At 43.2% G+C, this 21,684-nt stretch overlaps 1 protein-coding gene across 3 annotated transcripts in view; it reads left to right on the top strand.

Annotated features, from left to right (window-relative positions):
• SGCG (sarcoglycan gamma) overlaps positions 1-21,684 on the top strand; it is a 151,887-nt gene that overhangs the window by 22,108 nt on the left and 108,095 nt on the right. Inside the window, exon 1 of one of the 3 annotated variants that reach the window (XM_025179381.2) lies at positions 2,928-3,085. The exons of 1 other annotated variant lie outside the window; for it this stretch is intronic. The gene's annotated coding sequence lies outside the window, so the exon portion shown is untranslated. Of the gene's footprint in view, positions 1-2,927; positions 3,086-21,684 lie in introns of those variants that run through there. One more of the 3 variants, XM_025179380.2, reaches the window with a different exon arrangement.

Here is a 21,684-nt window from a genome sequence, read left to right as displayed (position 1 = left end):
GGATGCATGACTACCCTTGTAGCTTCCCTTTGCTTCCTCATCATTTGCTGTGGGAAAGGAAAGAAATCTGTAGGAAATATAAATTCTGCATGTGTGTGGTGGCAGAATTCCCCCAGGAGTAATCTACTATTGGAATTTAATATTAAAAATCCTTTGAGGAACCTAATCTTTTAAATCAGAGATAGTTTCACTTAGCACACTAATTCAAACAAATTACAGTTTCCTGTAGATAGCTGCTACACTGCATTTAACCATTGCAGAGACAAACAAGTCTTGTTAACCTTCCCATTATTTTCCCTAATTTTAGCTGTACAGGCAGTCCCCGGGTTACGTACAAGATAGGGACTATAGGTTTGTTCTTAAGTTGAATTTCTACGTAACTCGGAACTGGCTCCAGATTCAGCCGCTGCTGCTGAAACTGACCAGGGGCTGACTACAGGAAGCCCGAGGCAGAGTTGCTCTGCCCCCAGCTTCCTGGAATCAGCCACTGATCAGTTTCAACAACGGCTGAATCTGGAGCCTGGGACAGAACAGCTGGGGCGCTGCTGGGTAGGTCCCCCCAGGACCAAACCGGCAGCAGCCCAGCTGCTCTACCTGAGGCGTCCACAACAAAAGCCTGGTCTGCTGGGGGGGGGCGCACTAGCTGCGCCCCCCCCCCCCCCCCCAGCAGACCAGGGAGACCCGGAGCAAAGCCGCAGAGGCGGCGGGGTCCTGCGCCTCTGCGGCTTTGCTCCTGTCTCCCTGCTGTGCTGGGGGAGTCCCCCCCAGCACAGCAGGGAGACCCAAGCAAAGCCGCACGGGCAGCGGGGTCCCGCCGCCCGTGCGGCTTTGCTCCTTTGCCCCAGAGCAAAGCCGCACAGGCGGCGGGGTCCCCCGCCTCTGCGGCTTTGCTCCTGTCTCCCTGCTGTGCTGGGGGAGTCCCGCCCCAGCACACCAGGGAGACCCGTAGCAGCTTTTCTCGCCCCAGAGGACACAAGGAGGACACATCACTCAAGACACAGGGACTCTTTAATTAGCTACCAGAGTATCTCAAGGGCATAGCTTATTCTGTCTCCAGACCTGCTAAAATCTTTCTTCACTTGTGTTCAAACCGGTCAGCTTTCCTTCATAGGATCCAGAACTAATTAAAAATAAGTTATTGTTCCAGTCCCAGTGTTTGAACCCTTCTGAGAATATTAAGTGAGATATTTATTTTTTTTATTTTTTATTTTTAACCTTTCAGACATTAGATAGGTGGCAAAGATGACAATAAATATCATAAGCTTTAGGACGTAGACGAGTTAGTCTGTTACAGAAAAAAACAACAAATGTTCTGGTAGCACTTTATAGACTAACAAAACATGAAGATGGGCACATGATACCATCTTCATGTTTTGTTAGTTTATAAAGTGCTACCAGACCATTTGTTGTTTTTTAAATAAATATCATGTCACTTAGGAATCAGAGCAATATTTCTTTTCTCTCAAATGGGAAATAAAACAGGAGAAATAGAACAGCTTTATATAAAGGAAACAGACAAATTTTATCAAAATGAAGCAACAGCATTATAGTGTTTTGGATTCTGAATAGATTTTGGGATGGCTCTTTTTATCCCCCTAGAATGGGTAGCCAATTTTCAAAGAAATTTCTTAAAATATGTATAAACTTATCTTTGAGCATATGAAGTCCTTCAAAACTACATTATACAGAGGGTTACTCCTCACCTAAGATTCAGTATGAATTTCAATTAAACAAAAGCTTTGATGTCTTAATAGTAAGGAAATGTCTACATCAGATTTTAATTTTTCATAAATCTAGTGGACTAATCCATTGACTGAAAGCTGCATGAATATTTTATTTACAAATCTTAGATTTAAAAAAATATGTGTGTATATTGATAAGTTAGTTGTCTGTGTGTAAATGAACTCCTCTGGTGTTGTATATTGTAAACAAGTTGATGAAGGATTAATTGGCAGAGAATTCGTAAACAGAAAGAATTGTTTCATAACTCTGTCATTAACTGGGACTCTGAGAGTCCTACATTTGCTATCTGAAGCTTTTGGAAGTCTGATAACTTCAGTTTTTAAAGCAGGCTACAATGTGAGTGCATAGTTAGGAAAAAGATAAAACAATGCAAACATATAAAACATGGCTAATCATTGCAGTGCTTCACATAAATGTGTGCACGCCTTTTAATCTTCTATAAATCTTATAAATGTATATTTTAATATATTTTAAAATGAAAACAGCTTCTTTTATCCAAAATGTTATGAACGAAAAGAGACTTTGTGGGTGAGTATTTGCATAAACAAGCTAGTATAAAGCAGCGGAAAGCGAGGATTCTTGTTTCTACATTTTAAAAACTGAATATAAAATTACACTTATGAACGTAACATAACGTTAGCATAATTTGATCACTAAATCTATAGTTTTAAGCCTTGCACCTGCATCTCTTATATTGTTTTAAAACAAAGATTGCAGTATATATTTTCATATTTCATATGTAAGTGGTAAGAAAACCATTGTGCTGTTTCAATTATATTATTTACTAATAATTAGAAAATATGTATTATAATTAGAGTATTGTTAAAAATAATAAATTAAGAATTTACTCAACAGATTATTATTAGATTTGCATCGGAAATTACGTATCTATTTGGAAGATGTATTTTCTTTAATTTAGCAATAGGTGTTATAGGAAGCTAAAGATTTTAGTAATTTTCTGAGTTTAATCCTGCGTGCTGCTGAGTAACTAGGAATATTTGGCATCCTGGACTTAACAGGGTTTGGCCCTTTTATTGTACATCAAAAATTTCTTATGCTGGTACAATTAGTGCAGTGTGTTGGAGTCAGTGCCTCAACAGTTTTAACTGTCATGCTAGCTGTTTGTCACAGATTAAAATTAGCTGTGTCTGTGTTGCCAATGGAAGGAGATGGAATGTAAGACATGGCCAAACATGGGATCGAATTTTCTTTCAGTGATATTTAGCCACACCTAAAATATCTTCCACTCCATTTTGAAAGCAGTGGTAAAGTTACAGGTTGTATCTTGGGAAGAGACTGATTGTAGTTAATTCAGCGGTCTGTGTTGTTTCAAATCTCTAAGGTAAGCTATGAAAAGTATTTTTTGTTTGTTTTGACCTAGGTGTTGTAATAAGTGAGAGTTTTTTGTACTATTTTTGGAACTATTTTTGTAGCTGTTCAGATTATCTTCTGTCTATTCCTTTATATGATATTATGAGTTCTTGTTGTCCTTATTTAAGACCATGTTTTGATGTGTTTACTTTAGCAGCCAAAGTCAAAATGTTGATTTTTATTAAATAATTATAAAATTATTGAAAAACTTCAATTAATAGTTTCAAATAGCATTGTTTGTGGAAATAGTTAAATTCAATAGTGTATTGTTTATTTAATGCCAACGAAGGTAATTTTGAAACACCTTTTGAGTTTCTATAATATCATAAAGCTGTACATAGATTTTTTAATATATTGTTTTAATCTCAGCAGTGGGAGAACCTGTAACTGTGAATTCATTCTTTGTTCATATAGCACAGACCCAATACTTAGTCCCATGCAGAATGAGGTCTTTACACCCATTTTTCATTCTCTCTCCCCCTATTGTATTGGGTGTGGGCATCAAAAAGAGGGGGTCAAAAGAAGCTGCCATGAACAACTTCTGATCACATGAACAGAACAGGGATGGGTCTTAGATACCACTACCACAGCCACCTTGAGTTAAATTCCAACTAGTGATCTACATTACAAGTAAAAGGCTGTATAGTCTATAATTATTTAAATCTGATATTAGTAACATTTTAATAAATGTGTTTAAAAGAGGGAAGTAGTTTTGTAATAATTATGTGATTTTTGGCCACTGTTGAATTCTTCAAATCTTTAAGAAAACTCCTTTGCAAATAATTCAGTAACTCTGCCAATAATTATGTGTAATCTTTTACAGATGGAAGTTGGGTGGTGGAAAGTAGATCATATTTGCAGTTTACTTCCAAAAATATTTTTCCAATATTATCCAATACCCTAACTTCTACACCCCGCACATCCTGAGCAATGCTGGGTAATGCCTGGAGTTTGGACCTCACCCCATGGACAGGGGCAGCTGCCGGACCAGCCCTCTGTCCACAGCCAGCCTGAGCCACTGCATACAGAGGCTGCTTTGCGGAAGCTTTACCAACTCCCTCCCCGTTCCCACCCTCACAGCAGCCTCTGTCCACGGGGAGCTTGGACCCCCGCAGACAGGGGGCTGCTGCAAACTGGTTCCCCTTGCAGACTGTCTCCCACCTTGCACCCCATACTGCTGCATCTTATACAGAGGCAGCAGCAATGCGTGGTCGGAGGCTCCCAGGAGTTAGTCTGGAGTACACTGGCTGCCGTCCCCGCCCCCGGGTACTATAGCATAGTCAAATAACTAATAAGAATTCATGCAGTTACTTGACTGTTCAGTTACCTAATATCTAACATCCCTAATATAGATCCCAGATCCAACCTCTGAGAACTATTACAAATGTCATCTCTTTTGACAAGACAAAGATAGTTAACTCCATATTTTGGCCCAATTTCACATGGGTAATTACATTTTTCTTACTTAAATTCCTCTGGAGCTTAAACCAACTGTTAATTTGAACTAAGGGGTTTATCTCAGAATCGCGCTTCTCTGCCACGTGTAGACATGGGCAGTTATTCCGGGTTAGTCAGTTTCCAAAATGGCGACTGGCCGGGAACATGCTAATGAAGTGTGAGATATTTAAATCTCACGCTTCATTTGCAATTTCGGGCCCCCTGATTAGTTTCCTTAGTTCAAACTAGGAGGCTAGTGTAGACGTACCCTGTGTCTGGTGGTTACATAGCACTGTGTGACCAGCCTTGCCTAGTTCATTCTCTACTATCTCTGGCTTGAGATGGAGCATTTGGCAGCACCTCTGAGATTTATCTTTAACCTAGCTTAACTTTAGACTACTAGTTCATTATTTAGTAGTTAGTTAATAGTTTAGTTTATTACCCTTTCTCTTCCCCATTTATTTTAATATTTTTCTTAACTTTATTTCAGTTTGAGTAATTAGGATACCTCTTGGTTTAATGTACTTGCCCTCCATCATGGGAAAAGCTCTATTCCAGCGGTTCCCAACCACTGATCCGCAGACTGGTGGCAGGCCAGGAAACCCTGTCTGACAGGCCACGGCACATTGCCAGGCCATGCCCCCAGTTTTTATTTAGTTCTGCTGCTTGGGGTTTCCAGGGAATTCCCTTACTGCGCACTTTCGCACGCAGCAACAGGCTGAGTGGGGTGGCTGGTAGCTGGGTGTGCTGTGGCTGGAGCTGGTATCATGGTGAGGCTGTTTCTGCTGGGGCAGCTTCACTGTAGCCTCAGTTCCAGCTCTGTTGATCGCTATGCAGCCCACCCAGTGGGGCCAAGTGCCAGATGGAAAGCAGATGCCCCGGCCAGTGGTGTCAAGCACCACGGACAGAGCAGCTGCCCCAGCCAGCCAGGCCAAGTGCCGCATGCAGAGCAGCTACCCCGGTCAGCGGGGCCAAACCCCGGGTGAGAGGGCTTTGGTTTCTTTGCAGAGAGGGCTTTGGTTTCTTTGACCATGGGACTCTGTTCCGGGCGCAAGGATTGTTAGGAAGAGATGGGATCCACCTAACGAAGAGAGGAAGGAACATCTTCACGGGCAGGCTTGCGAACCTAGTGAGGAGGGCTTTAAACTAGGTTCGTCGGGGGACGGTGACCAAAACCCTGAGGGGAGTGGGAAAGTCAGATACCGGGAAGAAATGCATAGAGCAAGGTGCAAGAAAGGAGGACCCCAGTTTCGAATGGAGAAGATAGTGCAATCAACTGGTTACCTGAAGTGTTTGTACACTAATGCGAGAAGCCTGGGCAACAAGCAGGAAGAACTGGAGGCCCTGGCCCAGACCAAGAAATATGATTTAATTGGGATAACAGAGACTTGGTGGGATGACTCGCATGACTGGAGCACTGTCATGGAAGGGTATAGATTGTTCAGGAAGAATAGGCAGGGGAGAAAAGGAGGAGGAGTTGCACTATATGTAAGAGAGCACTATGATTGCTCTGAACTCCAGTATAAAGAGGGAGAAAAACTTGTTGAAAGTCTATGGGTCAGGTTTAAAGGAGCAAACAGCAGTGATGTTGTGGTTGGTGTCTGCTACAGGCCACCGAACCAGGTGGATGAGGTAGATGAGGCTTTCTTCGGACAACTGAGCGAAGCTTCCAGATCGCAGGCCCTGGTTCTCATAGGGGACTTTAATCACCCTGACATCTGTTGGGAAACCAATACGGCAGTACACAGGCAATCCTGGAAGTTTTTGAAGAATGTTGGGGATAACTTCTTGGTACAAGTGCTGAAGGATCCGACCAGGGGCCGTGCACAGCTTGACCTTCTCCTCACAAACAGGGAGGAACTAATAGGGGACGTAGAGGTGGGTGACAACCTGGGAAGCAGTGATCATGAGATGGTAGATTTCAGGATCCTGACCAAAGGAAGGAAAGAGAGTAGTAAAATACACACCTTGGACTTCAAAAAAGCAGATTTTGACTCCCTCAGAGATCTGATGGAAAGAATCCCCTGGGATGATAACATGAAGGGGAAAGGAGTCCAGGACAGCTGGCAGTATTTTAAAGAAGCCTTATTGAAGGCACAGAAAGAAACCATCCCGACGCGTAGCAAGAGAGGCAAACCTGGTAGGAGACCGGATTGGCTTACAGGGGAAATCCTTGGTGTACTTAAGCACAAAAAGGAAGCTTACAGAAAGTGGAAACTTGGACAAATGACTAGGGAGGAGTTTAAATGTATAGTTCGAGAATGCCGGGGGGTTATCAGGAAGGCGAAAGCGCAAATGGAGTTGCGACTGGCTAAGGATGTAAAGGATAACAAGAAAGGTTTCTACAGGCATGTCAACAAGAAGAAGGTGATCAGAGAGGGTGTGCAGTCCCTAATGGATGAAGGAGGTAACCTAGTGACAGAGGATGTGGGGAAAGCTGAAGTACTCAATGCTTTCTTTGCCTCTGTATTCACGGACAATGTCGGCTCCTGGACTTCTGTGCTAAGCGACGCAAGATGGGAAGAAGATGGACAGCCCTTGGTGGGTAAAGAACAGGTTAGGAACTATTTAGAAAAACTAAACGTACACAAATCCATGGGTCCAGACTTAATGCACCCCAGGGTACTGAAGGAGTTGGCAAATGTCATTGAGGAGCCTTTGGCCATTATCTTTGAAAAGTCGTGGAGATCGGGCGAAATCCCGGATGATTGGAAAAAGGCAAATGTAGTGCCCATCTTCAAAAAAGGGAAGAAGGACGATCCAGGGAACTATAGGCCGGTCAGTCTTACCTCGGTTCCTGGAAAAATCATGGAAGGGATCCTAAACGAATCCATTTTGAGACACTTGAATGAGAGGAAAGTGATCAGGAATAGTCAGCATGGATTCACAAAGTCGTGCTTGACCAATCTGATTAGCTTCTATGATGAGGTAACTGGCTCAGTAGACATGGGAAAGTCAGTGGATGTGATATACCTTGACTTTAGCAAGGCTTTTGATACGGTCTCCCACAATATTCTTGCCAGCAAGTTAAGGGAATGCGGATTGGATAAATGGACGGTAAGATGGATAGAAAGATGGCTAGAAGGCCGGGCCCAGCGGGTAGTGATCAATGGCTCGATGTCAGGATGGCGGTCGGTTTCTAGTGGAGTGCCCCAAGGTTCGGTTCTAGGACCGGTTTTGTTCAATATCTTTATTAATGACCTGGATGAGGGGATAGATTGCACCCTCAGCAAGTTTGCAGATGACACTAAGCTAGGGGGAGAGGTAGATACGCTTAAGGGCAGAGATAGGGTCCAGAGTGACTTAGACAAATTGGAGGATTGGGCCACTAGAAATCTCATGAGATTCAACAAAGACAAGTGTAGAGTCCTGCACTTGGGACGGAAGAATCCCAAGCATAGTTACAGGCTGGGGACCAACCAGTTAAGTAGTAGTTCTGCAGAAAAGGACCTGGGGGTTACAGTGGATGAGAAGCTAGATATGAGTCAACAGTGTGCCCTTGTAGCCAAGAAGGCTAATGGCATATTAGGATGCATTAAGAGGAGCATTGCCAGCAGATCCAGAGATGTCATTATTCCCCTTTATTCGGCTTTGGTGAGGCTACATCTGGAGTACTGTGTCCAGTTCTGGGCCCCCCACTACAAAAAGGATGCGGACGCATTGGAGAGGGTCCAGCGGAGGGCAACCAAAATGATTAGGGGTCTGGAGCATATGACCTACGAGGAGAGGCTGAGGGATTTGGGTCTGTTTAGTCTGCAGAAGCGAAGAGTGAGGGGGGACTTGATAGCAGCCTTCAACTTCCTGAAGGAAGGTTCCAAAGAGGATGGAGAGAGGCTGTTCTCAGTAGTAACAGATGGCAGAACAAGGAGCAATGGTCTCAAGTTGTGGTGGGAGAGGTCCAGGTTGGATATTAGGAAAAACTATTTTACTAGGAGGGTAGTGAAGCATTGGAATGGGTTACCTAGGGAAGTAGTGGAGTCTCCATCCCTAGAGGTGTTTAAGTCTCGGCTTGACAAAGCCCTGGCCGGGTTGATTTAGATGGGATTGGTCCTGCCTAGAGCGGAGGGCTGGACTTGACGACCTTCTGAGGTCTCTTCCAGTTCTATGATTCTATGATAAGGGGATGGTTGGATGAAATAACATGATCTTGGTAACTAATTGACCATTCATTATAGGGAACTTTCTGGGTGTCTGGCTGGTGAGTCTTGCCCACATGCTCAGGGTTTAGCTGATCGCCATATTTGGGATCAGGAAGGAATTTTCCTCCAGGGTAGATTGGCAGAGGCCCTGGAGATTTTTCGCCTTCCTCTGTAGCATTGAGCACAGATCACAGCTGAAGGACTCTCTGCATGTTGGGGCCTTCAAAGTATTTGAAGGCTTCAATATCTGAGACACAGGTGAGAGGATTATTCTAAGAGGGGTGGGCGAGATTCTGTGGCCTGCACTGTGCAGGGGGTCAGACTAGATGATCATAATGGTCCCTTCTGACCTTAAAGTCTATGAGTCTATGAGTCTATGAGTGAAGAGCAGCAGCTCCTGTGACCCCATTCTTCTCCTTCCCTGCTCAGTGGGAGCCTCCCCCTGGCATCCAGCTGCTCCCAGCAAGTAGCTAAACACATTATTATTATGCATTATTAAGTGCATAGGAAAATATGAATGTGCAGAATGTGTCAGCATGGTCAGACCTGTTAGTACTACCTCTTTAATTCTGGTGCAATTGAGGCAAAAGGTTGGACTGGAGAATACTCTTTAAAAAGTATTAGCAACTATTTTACTGTTTTTTTAAAATGTGGGCTACAGCAGTTTTTCAAAGTCTTGTTAACAATCATGTCCCCCCTCCTTTGATTTGCCTGAAATACCATGGGCTAAAATTACCACAATGAATATGCAAATATGTAAATAAATTACCATAATGAATATTCAAATATTTCAGTGCCAGTCTGCTGGCCGTTTTTGAATGAGTTTGCCGGTTCACAGTATAAAAAAGGTTGGGAACCACTGCCCTATTTCAAGGGGAATGCCCAATTCCTTGGATTTTAAATGTTGCCTTAGGGTACGTCTAGACTACAGGGTTTTGTCGACAGGTACTGTCGACAAAGCTTCTGTCGACAAAGAGCGTCTAGACTACATTCAGTTCTGTTGACAAAGCAAGCTGCTTTGTCGACAAAACCCTTTAGTCTAGACACAACCCTACATGCGATAACACCTTCTGTCAACAGAACTCTGTCGACAGAAGGTGTTATGCCTCGTAAAATGAGGTTTACCAGCGTCGACAAAACTGCTGAGTTCTGTCGACGTTATGTCGACAGAACTCAGCAGTAGTGTAGACACAGGTATAGTTTTGTTGACAAAAGTCCACTTTTCTCGACAAAACTCTGTAGTCTAGACACACCCTTACTTGCCAGTCCTTTTATCTTGTTGTCTGATGAGATCTCACAGGGATTATCTAGAATAGTGATAGAAATGTAGCCGTGTTAGTCTGGGGTAGCTGAAGCAAAATGCAGGACCATGTAGCACTTTAAAGACTAACAAGATGGTTTATTAGATGATGAGCTTTCGTGGGCCAGACCCACTTCCTCAGATCAAATAGTGGAAGAAAATAGTCACAACCATATATACCAAAGGATACAATTTAAAAAAATGAACACATATGAAAAGGACAAATCACATTTCAGAACAGGAGGGGGATGCGGGGGGGGGGAGGAAGGAAGGTAAGTGTCTGTGAATTGACGATATTAGAGGTGGGGAGAGTGGGATGTTTGTGAGTTAATGGTATTAGAGGTGATAATTGGGAAAGCTATCTTGATAATGTGTAAGATAGTTTAAGTGTTTGTTCAATCCTCTTTGAAGAGTGTTGAATTTTAACATGAATGACAGTTCAGAGGATTCCCTTTCAAGTGCAGATGTAAAAGGTCTTTGTAGCAGAATGCAGGTGGTTAAGTCATTGAGAGAGTGTCCTTTCTGGATAAAATGGCAAGAAACTGTTTTTTCTTTGTGATCTTGTCTGATATCTGTTTTGTGGGCATTAATTCTTTGGCGAAGTTTCTGAGATGTTTGTCCAATGTACATAGCAGACGGACACTTTCAGCACATGATAGCATAGATTATATTTCTGGATGCGCAGGAATATGTGTTCTTGATCTTATAACTCACTTGGTTAGGTCCAATAATGGTATCAGCAGAATAAATATGTGGACAAAGCTGGCAACGGGGTTTGTTGCAAGGGAAGGTACCAGGGTTGGTATTAGTGTGGTGTGTCCTGTGGTTGTTGGTAAGAATCATCTTGAGGTTAGGTGGTTGTCTATAGGAGACTATGGGTCTGTCTCCCAGAGCCTCTTGGAGTATGGTATCCTGTTCCAGTATAGGCTGTAGTTTATTGATAATGTGTTGGACAGGTTTAAGTTGGGGGTTGTAGGTGATGACAAGTGGTGTTCTATTGTTGGTTTTCTTGGGTCTGTCTTGAAGTAGATGGTTTCTAGGTATTCGTCTGGCTCTTTCATTTTGCTTTTTTATTTCTCCGGGTGGGTAGTTGAGGTTTATAAATGCTTGGTAGAGATCCCGAAGCTTCTGGTCTCTGTCAGTGGGGTTAGAGCAGATGCGGTTGTATCGAAGGGCTTGGCTATAGACGATGGATCGTGTGGTGTGTTTTGGATGGGAGCTGGAAGCATGTAGGTAACTGTATGAGTCGGTGGGTTTTCTGTAGAGAGTGGTGTCTAATTTTCCATTGTTAATTTGTACTGTGGTGTCCAGGAAGTGGATTTCTCGTGTAGAATGGTCCAGGCTGAGGTTGATGGTGGGGTGTAGGTTGTTGAAATCTCTGTGGAATATCTCCAGTGTTTCTTGGCCATGCGTCCAGAGCATAAAGATGTCATTGATGTACCGTAGGTAGAGAAGGGGTGAAAGGGGACGGGAGTTGAGGAAACGTTGTTCTAGGTCAGCCATAAAGATGTTAGCATACTGTGGGGCCATGTGTATACCCATGGTTGTGCCACTGATCTGGAGGTATAAGTTGTTCTCAAACTGGAAATAATTGTGGGTGAGAACAAAGTTACATAGGTCTGCTATCAGGTTGGCAGTAGTGTCCTCTGGGATAGTGTTTCTAATTGCTTGTAATCCGTCTTCATGTGGGATGTTGGTATATAGAGCTTCTGCCACAATCTCAAGGCTTATGCTAGGAAAGCAAGAAACCTACAACTAAAACTTCTCATGATGGGAGAAGTCTTTGCTCTTGGCAGCTAGTCCAGGATCACTTATTCCCACCCCCTGCTCCAGCACTTGTCCCCACTCTTCCCCTGACCTCCCTGAGATTGAGTACTGCAAATGAGCAATTTGTATACTCTGGAAACTCTGGGAGGAGTTGCTGAGCTCAGAGCCTAGCCTTTCTTCCCTGTGAATGCTCCAGCATGGGACCATCCTGGCTTGGAAGCACCCACAGGGATGCCGGATCATGGATATTGCTGGACTGTGGAAGTCCAGACCACAGATGTTGAACAGTTGGGGAGCTGAAAGCCTTACTTGTCTTATTTTCTTATTCCACCCCCATCTTCATTCCTCCCCTTGTACACCCCTTCTTCATTTTTTCATTTGTAGTGGTGTCCTCCATGTCACACTTGAGTTTATCCCTAATGTGAACACTAGATTTCATATCAACATATCTGTGGTTCTTCTTCAAGAGATGTCCCCATTGGTGCGACACTGTTGGTGTCAGGCTCATCTCAGCACCATGGATCAGAGACTTTTACAACAGTGACCAATCGCGCTGCGCATGCGCAAGGGGTGCGTGGTGTTCTTGCCTTTGAAGTTAGCACGCGCAGTCCAATTCCTCTCAGTTCCTTCTTCACTGCCCTTGGCTACAGACAGAGCTCCAACGTCTCTCCTCCTTGTGCCACTTCTGCAAAGGAAAAGAAAGACAATTAGGCTATGTCTAGACTGCAGGCTTCTTTCGAAAGAGGCTCTTTCGAAAGATGCTTTCGAAAGAGCCTCTTTCAAAAGATCGCGTCTAGACTGCAGGCGGATCTTTCGAAAGAGAAATCCGCTTTTTCGAAAGAGAGCACCCAGCGAGTCTGGATGCTCTCTTTCGAAGATGGCCTCTTTACATTGAAGAACGCCTTCTTTCGAAAGAGGAACTTTCGAAAGAAGGCGTTCTTCCTCGTGAAATGAGGTTTACCGCCATCGAAAGAAAAGCCGCGTTCTTTTGAAATAATTTTGAAAGAACGCGGCTTGAGTCTGGACGCAGGGGAAGTTTTTTCGGGAAAAGGCTACTTTTCCCGAAAAAACCCCTGAGTCTGGACACGGCCTTAGATAGATATTGTAGACTTCCCTGTTCCTGTTAGTTTTTCCTTTGTTAAACAGTTGAGAGTTTAAAAAAAAACAGTTCTCTTACTTCAGCTTGTATATAGTTAGTCAGACAGTTTACCAGTGTGCAGCACCAAGCCACCATGAGAAAGAAAGAAAGAAAGAAAGAAAGAAAGAAAGAAAGAAAGAAAGAAAGAAAGAAAGAAAGAAAGAAAGAAAGAAAGAAAGAAAGAAAGAAAGAAGCTTTTACTCATAAATAAGAGTCACAGCAGCAAGCGGTGCAGTCCGCTACCTAACGAAATGCTGGGCTCTGGCTTAAAAAAATGTGAGAAATGTCAGGACTCTATGGCAGCCTCTGATGGCCACAGTGAATGCATATGATGCCTGGGGGAGACGCATGTTTTGCAAAAATGCATTCGTTGCCACAGCTTGACAGCAAGAACTTGCAAGGCTAGAGAGCTCAGAATATGCATGCTGTCCTTTAACAAAGCCTAGACCCCCATCCACATAATGGGGGAAATAAGGGCTCAGACACGATGTCCCTTCAGGGAAACTTCTCAAGCCCCTCACTGCAAAAAGCTCATTCAAAAACGAAGCCCTCACAAGCCCACTGCCTCCCGTCACGAATTAGCAAGGGAGATGAACCAAGCACCTCAGGCATTCAAAAAGCATGAGTCTCCTCACAAACAAGCTAATAAATGCACGCTAAATAGCCACACTAAACACCAGTTCCCCAGCTATTTAAAAGGGTGCCTACTAAGAGCCCTGAATCAACAAAGGCACCACTGGCACCTGCTGCATCGCCTGTACTGGTGCTATCCCTCACACCCTGGAAGCCACTGGTGCGGCTTTCACCTCAGGCACCAAGAAAAGACAAGGCAAACTCCAACCCTGCTCCCCATGGTGCAGACTGACCCCAGATTTCCCAGGGTTCCAGTGGCACCGTTGCCTCCACCACCAGCACTGACAGACTCAGCTCCAAGGCATAAAATATCAAGCAGCCGCCTTTCCCCAATGTGCGGTAAAACACATGCTCCATCAATAATTGACAGGAGAGCAAGAAACAGGTCCTTGAGCAAGTCCTAGGTATTGCATTCCCCCTATCAATGAGAGGCTTCCTGCCCTCGCCGTGCTCACCTATTTTATTGCAACTCAGTGACTGCTGGAGGATGCAAGGAGTGTGTTTTCTTCACAACTTTCATCCCCAGAGAGAGCACATGCATCATGTGGGGTACACACGCTACAACTCTATCAGTACCCCCTGGGGTACTCCAACTGGCAGTACTATCTTCAACATCATACCGCTGGTTCCCCTATCATTATTGGGCACCGCGACACAGCTCCACTGCCTCTCCCACACCAGCTCAGAGATTGCTGTCTTCTTTATGCTATCTATACTTTAACCCATTACGGTCTCCCACGAGGGCATTGACTCCGAGGAAGAGCAGACTGAGGATGATCCAACTGTCCAACAAGCAGATACGCCACCAAATGATAACTCATCTTCTGCACCCGATGAAGTGGTTATCCCAGATGGTTCCTTTCATTCTAAAGGGTGGCTGTCAGTCAGGAGGTTGTGATATCTGAAGTGCAGGAAAAGCAGCAGAAGCTTCTAAAGAACCTCCAGTCCTCGACAAAATCCAAAATTGAGCTTTCTCTAGACGAGGCAACATTTGAAGCAGTGGGTGAAGTATGGCAAACGCCAGCTGCAGCCCCCCCAACCAACAAAAGGCAGATAGAAAATACTTTGTTCCATCAAAAGGCATGGACTTTTTTTCTTACATGCTCAACTCAATTCCTTAGTGGTTGATGCTGCAAATCAAAGGTCTAAAAATCCTCAATACAAAACGAATATACAAGACAAAGACCACAAATGCCTGGACTTGTTTGGGAAGAAAATATACTCCTCCTCAACCCTTCAACTTCACACAGCTAACTACACACCCCTACTCACTAATCAGGACTTTGACAGTTGTGCAAAACTAACAGAGCTCTTGCAACATCTCCCAGATGATAAGAGACCTATCCTCAAAAGCCATAATTATAGAGGGTTATACTATATCTTGTACAGCCCTGCAGATGGCCCTCGATGCCACCGACACCATGGCAAGAGCTACGGCAACATCCATACTAATGAGATGCTCATCCTGGCTTCAAGCAGCTGGAGTTCCTGAAAACCTACCATTCGATTAGGATAAATTGTTCGCTGCAAAGACTGATGAAGCTTTGAATTCTAGCACATTGTGCACATTGGGGATGTATATTCACCCTGCTGAAGCAAGTGCTATAATCCCTATCAAAGACATAGGGACACAACCTTTGGCAGACAGCAGCAGCATCGGCCATTTAACCATTGTCAATTCTGACCACAAAACCAACAGAGAAGAGCCCCAAACACATGCTCTTCCATGACTCAGGCCACGAGACAACGGGTTTGAGAATTGGTCGAGGGTCTGCCTGACCACCGCTCCATACCAGTGCCAGGCAAGTCTATCATCTTCTACCATTGCTTGTGTCCTTTTTACAACCAATAGGCAGCAATCACCACAGATCGGTGGGTTTTAGAAATCATTAGTTGTGGGTACTCTATGCCTTTCATATTGATCCCCTGACCCACCCCACCTTCTCTCTCCCTTTTCAGGGACCCTTCTCATGAAATCTTGCTCTGCCAAGGAGTCCAACATCTCAACATAGTAGCTATAGAACAGGTTCCCAAACAATACCAAGGGAGAGGTTTTTACACAAACTACTTTCTCACTGAAAAGAGAACGGGTCTGGAGGCCTATTTTAGACATCTGTCAATTGAATAGATACCTGCGCAAGCAGCACTTCAAAATGTTTACACTCACCACAATTATTCCCGCACTGGACAGAGGGGACTAGTTTGCAGCCCTCGACCTCCAAGATGTATACTTCCATATCACGATACATCCCATGCAATTTACACTTCCTATACTTTACAGTAGTGTCAGACCATTTTCAATACAGAGTCCTTCCATTCAGACTCTCCTCTGCCCCCCAGAGTTTTCTCCAAGACCCTGGCAGTTGCAGCAGTGCATCTCTGATGAAAAGGGATAGCTCAGTGGTTTGAGCACTGGCCTGCTAAACCCAGGTTTGTGAACTCAATCATTGAGGGGGCCATTTAGGGATCTGGGGCAATTCTGTCAGGGATAGTACTTGGTCCTGCTCTGAGGGCAGGGACTGGATTCGATGACCTCTCAAGGTCCCTTCCTGTTCTATGATATAGGTATATCTCCATAATCTTACCTTATTTGGACGATTGCCTCATTCAAGGTCCCTCCCAACAGACCATAAGGGATATCAGATTCACAAAGGCCTTCCTTCAGTCTCTAGGATTCATTATCAACAAGCAAAAATCCATTCTACACTCCACACAGTCCCTAGAGTTTATAGGGGCTCACATAGATTCTACGACACCATGCGCCTAGTGTTTCAAGACTATAAAAAGTATCGTCACAATCATGACCACTAGCCCAATTGTTCCCATTCTAACTTGTCTCAAACTCACGGGAGCATATGGCAGCTACCACATACATTGTCCCACATGCCAGACTACAATTTCAATATTTCCAACACTGGATCACATCAGTCTATACACCAACCAGACACCTCACCCACAGACACGCTTCACCTCCTCAGAAAGTCCTTATCTCTTTACAGTGGTGGATCCAGGCACAGAACCTCTGCAGTAAGGTGCCCTTCCACTGAGATAACCCATCCAAATACATCACTACAGATGCATCACTTCTAGGTTGGGGTGCCCACTTCGAGCAACAATACGCCCAAGGAAAGTGGTCTAACAACAATTCCAGTATCCATATCAACCTGCTGAAGCTTTGAGTGGTTCACAACACCCACGAACACTTCCTTCCATGCACTCAGGGATCCTCAGTGTGTATCTTCATCAACAATATGACCATGATGTTCTACTTCAACTGCCAAGGGGGCGCCAGATCCCCTTTCCTATGTGCAGAGGTGATTTGGCTCTGGAATTGATGTATTCACCACAACATAACCATCATGGTGGCATACCTACCAGGGGACAAGAATACCATGGCCAATACCCTCAGCTGCCACTTTGTCTCAGAGCATGAATGGGAACTGCACAATCAGGTCGCCCAAGATCTATTCCAATGTTGGGGTCAACCATAGATAGACCTCTTTGCAAACAGCCAAAATTCCAAATGCCCACAATACTGTTTGAGAGCGGGCTTAGGGCACATCCTTGGGATACACAGTGCTATTCCCATGGAATATTCACCACCTATATGCCTTTTTTCCTATCCCTTTGATCCCCAGAGTTCTCCATAAGATAGACAGACAGGGCCTGTGTAATTCTAATAGCCTCAGCTTGGGCTCGGCAACCATGGTTTCCATGTCTTTATCAACTGTCTCTACGACCTCCCTGCCTGCTTGCGACCTGCCTTGATCTCCTCTCCCAGAGCCAGGGCATGATCCTTCATCCCCAGCCACAAACACTACATCTCATGGCATTGTACCTAGTTGGTTCTTAGAAACTGATCAAAAGTGCTTGCAACAAGTAAGAACTGTACTACTACATAGCAGAAGACAAACTACACGTAATACTTACCTGTACAAATGGCAATGATTTTCACAGTGGTGCACCCAGAAGGTAGTCTAACCATCTGCATTTCATCCTGGAATACCTTATGCACCTGAAACAACAACATTTATCTCTTTCATCACTCCGAGTTCACCTGGCCACGATCATGGCCTTTAACACCCCCTACAGATGGATTCTCCATATTTGCCCACCCCATCTCTAAAGAGGTTTTGGAGGGGCCTACAGGACCTTCACCTACCACGGACACCCAGACCTCTCATATGGGATTTAGAACTGGTTCTCCACTTGCTCACAAAACCATCCTTTGAGCCAATGGCAACTTCATCACTTAACTTTCTCACCATGAAAACAGTGTTCCTGTTGGCAATCACATCTGCAAGGACAGTTAGTGAACTCGCAGCTCTCATGTCTTCACCTCCATACATGACCTTTCATAAACATGAAGTTATTCTGTGACCCTGCCCCTCCTTCCTACCCAAAGTTTGTTCTGAATTTCATATCAAGGAACCTATAGTCTTTCCCACTTTCTACCCAAAATTACATTGCTCCAGGGACAAAGCCATATTGCACATGCTGGATGTGAGAAGATACATTGCCTTCTACTTAGATAGGATGCTTTCTTTTCAACTATTAAAGAGACTGCTCGTATCTATAGACAAAAGGTCCAAGGGAAAACCACTTTCTTCCCAGTGCATATCAAAACTGATAACATCCTGTATTACCACCTGCTATGCACTCCAGAACAGAGCAGTACCAATGACTCCCAAAGCTCATTCAACCAGAGTGATGGCAACGTCAACAGCCTTCAACAGGGGAGTGTCGCTCCATGACATACGTTGAGCAGCCACATCTGACCACACGTTCCACCATGCTTAATAATGGACACTGCAGTAGCTACTGCAGTCCTCTCCACGGCTTGCAATAACTAGACAAAGCCCACCTACCATCTAACTGGGCACTGCTACACAGTCACCAACAGTGGAACACCCATAGGGAAATCACTCAAAGAAGAAAGAGAAGTTACTCATTCTGTGTAGTAATGATGGTTCTTTGAGATGTGTGTCCCTATGGGTGCTCCACTACCTGCCCTCCTCCCCGCTTCTTTAGGCACTAACAACTTGCCAGGAGGGTGTCAAAAAAAGAAACAAAAAAGAGTTGGGCTGCGCACCCTAACTTTAAAGGCGGGAACACTGTGTGCTGCTCTCTCATGCACAGCCCTACTGGACACTGCTGTAAAAATCTCTGATCTGTGGCACTGGGACGAGTCCAACACCAACAGTGGAGCACCCATGGGGGGATACATCTCGAAGAACCATGGTAACTTCACAGAGTGAGTAATTTCTCTTTTTCTTTAACTTTAAATGTTTTCAAAAAAGGAGACTATTTTTTCTAGAGTTAAACATTTTCCTTATCTTAAATTGCCAACATTTTATTAATATGAAGCATGATATGTTAGTTTTGAGTCAAGAAATGGTATTTTAATGTAATGAGTCCCTTAAAAGAGAAAAGTGCTTATGAGACAACTCTTGCTTTATGGATCAAGCATTGCATCTTGCTGACCTGTGAACAGGCTAATCATGTAAAATGATTGTACAATAATTCATTGGTCTTTCATCTGTCAAACCATTACAGCAATAAATGAACAGAGAAGGTGATCTATAGTTTTCTCCTTCTGCTTTCTCTTTGTGTATTACTTGAAAATCTTAGTCAAGATTTACCAAATTCACTGCTGGGTTTGTATGCCCAACTTTTGGGGTAGCAAGCTTGAGATATCTTGAAAGGGCTTGAATTTCCAATTTGTGGTGCTCCAGAAGCTCTGGGAGTGTGGGGGAGGAGTTGCTGATCACAGGACTGCTAAACACTTTCTATAAATCAAGCCCCTTTAAGTCATCTCAAGTTGGGAACCTAAGACTTGGGATATCCAAAATATAGCCAATTTTGAAAATCTTGGTTAGGTTAAAGTAATGTTTGTAAAATCAGGTAAAAATCTTTTGCTGCCTCTTTTGACTCTGAGGCAGGTTTCTGATTAGATTACAAAGATTATTTTTTCACCAGAAAGGATATTTTAAATGAAAAATAATGATATGTGAAAGAAAAAAGCAAACACTTGATGTCTTATATAGCATTTTAACAGTACTTATTCACAAATTAAGTAGAGTAAATTCTGATACAGCACTTCAGCTTGTGCTGAGAGTGACCACTTTTCCAGCTAGTGCAGTAACAGCAATGACATATAATGTGGTTAGTTGTGATGAACTCATAGTTATGGAGATTTGCACTGATGGGCATGCAAACACTTCAATGGGTTTTCAGTGCTTGTTCACACAAATTACACCTCATGGAGCCCTCTCTTTTTAGCTAATTTTAAAATGAAAATTATTATATGCTATAAAATATGCAAATCCCAAGTATATTAGTGTGACAGACTTTAGGGACAATAGTACATATTTGGTATTGTTTGCTGTGACTGAAAAGAGGGGAAAGTCATTCTAATTATATAAGTTTGGGTTTTCCCTGCCTACTTGATTTTAACTTGAACACATCTCCAAATGGTATCCTCAGGTTTCTTTACTCCCTTTTTACTGGAATCGCTATTTCGCCTGAATAATTCTCCCTCTAGCAGAAAATCACTATCGCTGCACTATTTATTTCAACATGTTCTCTTTACTTAGTTGATAGTGTTCTGAAAAACTGCTGCTATCTTCTCTGAAATCCAAGCAGCATCACTTATGTCATGTGCCTGAGTTCCATTGGACTGAGAAATTTAAGTCCTAATCTGCTTTTGCATAGTGGCATTATATAGTGACTCCTCCAAGTCAGGCATCCTGCACTCTATAAACACAGTTTTGATTAAAATTATGTTCAGTAAAGATACTAATTTTAAATAGTTTTGTCCTCCCCTTTCTGCTTTAGACCAGACTCTATGTTCTAATTAGGATTAACTCAAGATTTGTCTCTCCTCTTGTGGGTCCCAGAACAAGATGTTTTACGGAGCAGTCATTAATCGTGTCTAGAAATTTCATTTCTACATCCTTTTCTGACATGACCATGACATGTTCTCAGTCTGTATTGAAATAGTTGAAATCCCCTCCTTATGAATGATTTTTTTTCTATTTTTACAACTTCTCTAATTTACCTGAGCATTTCATAATCACAATCACCATCCTGGTCAGGTAGTTGGTAGTATATCCTACTGCTGTACTCTGATTATTCAAGTGTGGAATTCTAACTGTGGTATAATTTGGTTAATTAAATATTTTGATTCTGTGCTTTCTTTTATATATAGTGCCACTTCCCCACCAGCATTATCTACTCTTGTCATTCCTATATTTTTGGTACTTTGGTATTACCATGTCCCATTGATCATCATCCCACCATCTGTCTGTGGTGCCTATTATGTAAATATCCTCATTTCACACCAGGTACCTACATTTGCCCATTTTGGTATTTAGACTTCTACCATTTGTGTACAAGAACTTATAAAATTTCTCTGTACAGTACAGTAGTCACTGCAGCAGTCAGGCTAGAGGAGATGTCAGGAGGAAGTTTCAGCTCTTACTTCATCCATGGGGCTCAAGCCTGCAGGGCTGGAGGAGCTGTCAGCCCCTGATGCAGCAATGGGGCTTGAGGTGGGATCCATGAATCTGGCTCATTATAGCTGAATGTTCATTATTATGAAAGGCCTTATAATGAGGGTGTACTGTATTTAGTTGCCTGCCTTCATATGGTATAAGTGAGACTCCTTTTCATTTGACGTTTTCTCTTCAGCTCCTAACAGTACTTTATTAGGTTATTTTTTACCACCGTGCATTTTCAGGAAGTAAAAATATTTGTTTACCAACATTTTGAGGGTTAGCAAGCTTGATACAAACAAATCACTGCTGTAGCAAGAAAGTATTGTGAATGACCAAACACAAAGGTTGTTACACGCGTGTTTATTTGAGTATGGAATAAACATAATCTTTGAAATGTTTTGTAAATTACAGGTTTTTTAACTAAGAGGAGATATATAAATGTCTATTTAACTGTAAACCTATTCTATTTTCTTTGACACATGGTTTATTAGAAAGCTATATATATCACAAAAGACAGATATTCCTAAAGCTGGGGATCAGAACTGTGAACCACTTACTTGTTACAGACACAGCATGGTTCTGCAGGTTTGGAAAGAACTTCCCTAATGAGTTAAAGTAATTCAGCAGCTGGGCAAGGATGTAATTTAATCACATTTT

This window comes from Pelodiscus sinensis, chromosome 1, assembly GCF_049634645.1.
Source record: "Pelodiscus sinensis isolate JC-2024 chromosome 1, ASM4963464v1, whole genome shotgun sequence".
Lineage (NCBI taxonomy): Eukaryota > Metazoa > Chordata > Testudines > Trionychidae > Pelodiscus > Pelodiscus sinensis.
The sequence above is the reverse complement of the archived record's forward strand: the minus strand, read 5'-3'. Positions and strand labels throughout refer to the sequence as shown.